A 6,636-nucleotide genomic window follows, 5' to 3' on the forward strand; every position below is an offset into this window, starting at 1 on the left:
CAGCTCTCTTTGTTCAGAGCAGGTGGACACAGCTTGTCTATCAGGACTTCCACGTGGGAGAGAACAACTCTCCTAAACCATGCATGAAACGGTACACGTTCACTATGGCAAGAAATTTTCCCCTAAAAATAATCTCTAAAGCTCACCAGGGCAGGACAAGGAATCACTTGGTTAGCAACAGTCTGTGTGTTATTCCCTGAGACTAAAAAATAACTTTGTTTGCTAATTGAGACTCTTCAGTTAGGTTACTGCTTGGTAATTATAATGGAAAATAAAAACTGGTCTACAGTCCCTCCTATGAAATGTATCACTGCCTTTTTAGAAACCTTGACCAATACTCAATTCCTTTAAATGCAGAAGCAACACTCAATCTTCTGTAGCCTTGAAGAAGCAAGTATTGTGTTTGACCTTAGGAAAAGTGCTTCAAGGACAGCAGAAGGGTTTTTCATAGCAATCTTGGTGTATTTCAGATCTAAGGTGAAGGGAACAACCCTTAAGAATGCAGATATCTGCATGCCTACTGAGGTCCTAACATCTCTTCAAAGGTGACTTATTAATGCCAATTACGTGATACGCATCTCACGCCCAAAGAATGGAAAACATCAGTTCATTTTCAGCAAGTCATCAAACATTCAAAAGCAGATATTAAACTTCACTCATCTCTGAGGCAGAATGTATCCAGAGTGACATAGCTGCTTGCAGCAGGTGTCTTTGCTGCCTGGTGAAAGGAAACACAGCAGGACTTTTGGGTGCAGGGACCCCCGGGACCCCCGGTGCACCGCTGCATACAGCTGTGCTCCAGAGCCTGGCCACAGCCATCAGCTAAGCACAGTGGCACAGTGACGAGCAGGCACAATGGAACACAACCTGTTGCCTGCTAGTGAGCCCTTCCTTTGTGCACCATGTGTAAGGGACTGATATGGTTATATTACACTTCACAGCTCCCCAAAAATAAATCCTCCCTGGGGCTCTGAGGAGGAAAAGGAGGCAGCTAAAATGAACAGAATAATTGCATGATAATGAAATATGCAATGCCAGAAATACCTTGGAAACATATGAAGTGCTTTGATTCTTTTTTTCTGAAGATGAAAGAAACAGAAGTTCAATATAACCAATAATTTAGTGTAAATTACTTTCCAATTGTTTTAGTTTCACTGAGCTCAACATGTTAGTTATTTTCCTCCCCTTCCTGTTGGATGTTTCAGCTATTTTCAGATGATAAAAGATGTTTCACTCCAAAGAAATAGAAGAAGCTTTTTTAATATTATTTTGAACAGAAAATAAGAGAAGTCCATGAAAATAATTCCAAAGCCAGACTACCTTGAAATCTGTGTGACAGAAGTCATGAAATGACTTTATCAAAAAGTCTTCATAAATCACAGTGTCTGTCCACTGCTAGATTGAGAAAAAACAGAGCTAACAATTAACATTTTAAGAAGTTGTCTGTTTCCTTCTTACAATTTAAGGCGTTCTGGGGAAGCATATTTTGAGGGCAAGGTTTTTAGCTTCAGTTATAATCTGGATTTTTGCAGTGCTGCATTTCAGTTAGAGATGGTGGAAGTTGTTGCTTAGGACTGTACAAATACAAGATTTTTCTGTCAATCCTTTAAGAAGTGTTGCTATCTTTTTTGCTGTGTTTGGGGAAACTGCAAAAAGATAAAACTTATCACGAGGAAGAAATTTTAAAAGAAAAAATCCACAAGTTAAATAGCTATAATTTTGGAAAGTGACAATTTAATGAAAAACAGGATGCTTTTCCATTTATATTTAGAGACTATAATAATACTTGTGCACAAATTTTATAGAAGATATGGACAAATAAAGGGTAAATTTCTGGTTTTGTAGTTTGAAATATGCCATTTCCAATGACTTAAAGACTTCCTCCATGAGGTAAAGCAGAAAGATGTAATTAACCACTAAGAAAAAATATGTACCTATGAAATTTTTAAAAAACAAATAAACATTTATTACTACTTCATGCAAATAAAATGAAACATCAAAAAGCAACTAGGAAATATTTCTGTCTGGCATTTTGGTAGCCTTCAAAATAGTCTGTTACTTGTTTTTCTGAAATCTTTTCTGATGTTAAAGTTCACTTTTTGAGGGTGTGATACAGCCAGAGAGAAGCTGTTAGACACTGTCTATCTGATAGACACTTCTGTCTATCAGAAGGAGTTGTTACTACTCTGAGTCGAAGTGACAGTCATGTCATTTGAATTCACAAAGAAAATGTGCTGACCCTTAGAAAGAAATCAGCCAGATGTGGCAAAAGGGCCCCAGGTGAAGAGCACAGTGACTGAGGTCTGAACAACACAGAGATTCCAGTCAAGTGGTCTAAGACATGTCTTCAGAAGGAGTTCAGCTGCATTTAGAAGCGTTGGTGCAAGAAAAGCATGAAGAAGGGGGGCTCCCTGTGGGCATGGTGCACTGCCAGCAGCACGCCGGGGAGCGCGTGGAGAGGCAGGTGCTGGTGCCTGTGAGGGTGGTAGTGGGAAGTGAGGAGGAAGGATCTGTAGTGCTAAACAGAATTGTGTACATGGAAAATGAAGGTGCTGTATTATGCTGCATGTATGTTAGTGTGATGGTATAGGGAAGTGTAACCTGAAGAAACAACCTCTACAAGTAAAGTGAGGACTATGCAGACCCACTAAAGATCAGATATTGGCAGACGGGCATTGAATGAAATGCCTCTTTGGAGATGAACAAAAACGCATCTTACTCAGAAATAAAGACTTACTGGACACCATTTAATGGTATAGACAGTTGGATGTGTTTCTTATTAGTACAATATAATAGACTGTTATGGGACAATTTTCTATATATAAAAAGGGAAGACAAGAAATAGATATTCCCTTAAGAGTTATAAAATGAGGAGCACAGTGAAGAGGCTGAGTACTTATTTTCCAGCAGGGGAGTAAATTTGAGTTGATGGACACTACTCATAATTTTTATATCTGTAATAAACTTTTCTACTGTAAATTCTGCTTATGGATTTAATCTTTAAGGATTCCAAACACCAAATACTGAAAATAGGAATAGGCATGAGACCACCTACATCTAGTTTTGAAGATGTCTGAAAAAAAAAAGTTTTATATTAAGGTAAAAAGAAAATAATGTTTTTTCCAAACTCACAGCAAACAAGATAGCATGCAGCGTGGTTTCCTTAACAACTGCAACATGTAAACATCTCTCAGTTGATAACTGAAAAGCGATGGTCCCCCCTCCACTCTGTGGTGGGTGTGAGCTGCGTCTATTAGTTTAAACTGAAGGCTGAACGTGTCAAGTGGGTATTTCAGAAAGAAAAAAAAACAACCTGGACTTGGAAGAGAAATGGTGAACTTAAAGCTAAGTCCCTATCATGTACGCAGCAGTGCAGCAAGAATCCAGGCCTCTGAATTTCAGCTGAATGAACTGCAAAAGTCAGGGAATGATTCAGTAAACTTCAATTCATTTGGGTGTGTGTACTGCCTAGAGCAATTAGAAGTGTTATAGCTTGAGAATAACATTAAATCATAATAAAGGTCTAGCCAGAAATGGATCTATATTTAGTTCCCAAATGAAAAATTGCATCAGAAAACAGGCAAGGAGATGGAGTTTCCTGAACTGAACCTGTCCTATTGCCTGCCAGCAGGTAGCATGAACTGCAGCCAGGGAGGCTCCTGACAGTGAACACGCCCAACCTGCCTACCCAGCTCTGAAAGGCAGAAACCAGGTAAACTTTCTGAGTTTCAGAGAATAATGGAGCAAGAAAAAGAAAAATGCTGATAGCTGCTATTTGTGAAGATGGCAGTGAAATCTCCCTAGCATTTGTTTTCAGAACATTGTAAAAAGCTGGGGGAAACTAAGCTCATACAGAAACAGAAGCTTTAGACATTGCTTGGGGGACTTGGAGGAAGAGGGTATAACTACATTTCATGAATATCCATTCAGGAATACTTACTTCAGTACAGGTCATAAAGCACAGTTAAAATGTTGGAACTGTAAATGAGGATTTTGGCAGCAGCCAGGCTTAAGACTTTGGTCTTGATTTTAGCATTGGCAGTGGCACATTTGCTGTCAGCCGTCACAAAAAAACAGTCCAGTGAACTTGTACTGTTCTGCTTGCATCTCTCTAAAGGAGCATAAAGACAATGCTGTTCTATACCTGCAGGATCTTGTCCTAGTGATCTTCCTCTGACAACTAAGGAAAACTTGGGAAACAAGGAAAAGCTTCATTACAGGTAAGGTACTTTATGCACTTTTGAGACAGAAAAAAACCAAAGACCAAATTATGCTTTACTAGCACAGGAAACTCAAGTTAACTCTGAGAATGAGTGTTTGCTTCAGTAATTCAAGTAATAATAACAAAAAGTTTGCTAGAAAGGCCACTAACAGGCTTCTGTGTGTAGCATCAAGGTACAGTAATGAAAGCATGGAAAACTGAAAGTTATTTCCTTGGGCCAGCTGGCCACAAAATGGAAGTGTTGGATATGACTTATGTAGGAGCTACGCCAGAAGAAGCACCTGCCATCCATGCCAATGTGCTACAGAGCCCTAGAAACAGCAGCAATTTGGCTATGCAGAGAAAAAAAAAAAAGATAAAGAAAACAATCAAATGTACTTAGTTGTGGCTGAGGTCTATTCCCCATAGCCAGAAGTGGTGCATGTAATAGCAACCTCTCCTATGAAAGCATCTAAAACCCAGTGAACCATACTTGCTACTTACGGGTTGCAAAACGGAGTATAACACTGGAGATCTACTGTCTATCACCCAGTGTTGTATGAGCTGGGAGAGTGTTTTGGGAAAACGTTGACAGGAGCTCTGGTCAAAACTGAGGCAAGGCACTGTAAAGAAAATATCCTGTTTCTGCTTAAATTTGCTCTGCAGACAGTGCCAGTGGTATTGCTTTTAAAATGCCAGCTGTAGTCTGGATTTAATTACTAAGACCTGGGTAACCAAGAGTTCTGGAGTACAAAAAAGTAGAAATTAAAATCTCTGAATACTGAAAAAATTGTAATATACATTCAGTAGGAATTCCTGCATAAGGCAGGCAGTGCTGGTGTACCATTACAGAGGAAGAACAGAGTGGAGAAAATAGCTGTTAAAGCACATAGTGTTACTTGTAATCTATTTAGCAGACATCAAAGGGGAAGGTAATGAAGAGTTGTGCTGATCAATTGCAATCAGATGGAGTTTTGCAGAGGTTACAAGATGAGGATTCTATAGCTGATAAGAGGGGTTACAGCTTTTGTTCGCTTAAGAAGGAGGAAGAAAAGGTGGTATCAGAAAATGAACAACAAGAAGAAAATAACAAAGCACTTCTTCTGGGCATTGTTTTCATAGTTGCATTAAAGAATCAGAAAAAAACCCCTAAAACCTCACTTCATCATGAATAACACCAGCCAAAGAGAATTTTCCAACTTACATTAAAGCCAAATTTTTATTGCAGTTTTTGATTTGTTCTTTTTCAGTCTAGTTTCCTATTCTCTGTGTCTGCAAGCACACATATCTGTTGTCTATAATAAATTCTGAATTCTTTTGCCAGTTTAAATCAGATTTGCCAAGGGAATACAAGTTTCGTATGTGGTGCATTCCTATGACAGAGTGAAAACAGGCAGCCAGCGATTAATGTATTAATATATCCTGTGGAAAAGACTGCAGTCTGAGCTCACTGCTTTTTAGTTAGCCCTGAATCTACATTAATGTTTGTGCAAGAATCACAAAGTCAGTAAAACTGGACTGCCTTGATTGCTGCCCACTGAACTGCCTGAGGGAAGATATCTGAACTGGAGAATATACATCGGGGGAACAAGCCATGCTGCTGTTTTTAAGGTGTATATATTTGCTTATTCTTGCTTGCAAGCTTGAGGGCTCCAAGGAAGCATGAGATTGAGGCTGAGTTTTCCCATTTTTAGCTTTAGATTTAAGCTTCTTGAATGAAAGTGGGTTACATTCTGTTAGTACTGCCTTAGTTTGTAAAGCTCTTGTGATCGGCTTTCCGCAGAGTTTAATAGTAGCATTTACTGTTTAATATTCTAGCCAAATTCAGAGACATTAATATTTCCTCTTTGCTGGCAGTTTTCCATTTTGTAAAGTGACATATGCCACTGAAAGTAAATAATATGTACCTTGTCTATGGAATCTCCTTCAAATATACCAGGCATAGTATTCAGGTACATAAAGCACCATTTTCCCTCCTTGTTCTCCACTTATAGGTTCAAATCGAAATATTTAACCTTTTAAAATCTTATTGTAAGCTTGCACTATATAAACACTACGCTCAAAGCCATCCTCTCTTTCCAGATACTAAGGCCTCATATCAGTAGTGTTTTATTGCTGGAATCGATGCAGAAGAGCAAATGGTGACATGTCATGTTCATCTTGTGTACTTAATGACAGGATCTGGGTACTGTTATTCCCTTGACTGAGGTATCTTAGTCCTCAGCTAAACCATATTCCTCCTTCATGAGGGAAGCAGAAGTTCAAAAGTTAGAATCATAGAATCATAGAATCATAGAATCATTGAGGTTGGAAAAGACCTCTAAGATCATCGAGTCCAACCGTCAACCCAACACCACCATGCCCACTAAACCATGTACCTAAGCGCCTCATCTACTCATCTTTTAAATACTTCCAGGGATGGGGACTCCACCACT

Source organism: Aptenodytes forsteri, unplaced genomic scaffold (genome assembly GCF_000699145.1).
Source record: "Aptenodytes forsteri isolate BGI_AS27 unplaced genomic scaffold, ASM69914v1 Scaffold56, whole genome shotgun sequence".
NCBI lineage: Eukaryota > Metazoa > Chordata > Aves > Sphenisciformes > Spheniscidae > Aptenodytes > Aptenodytes forsteri.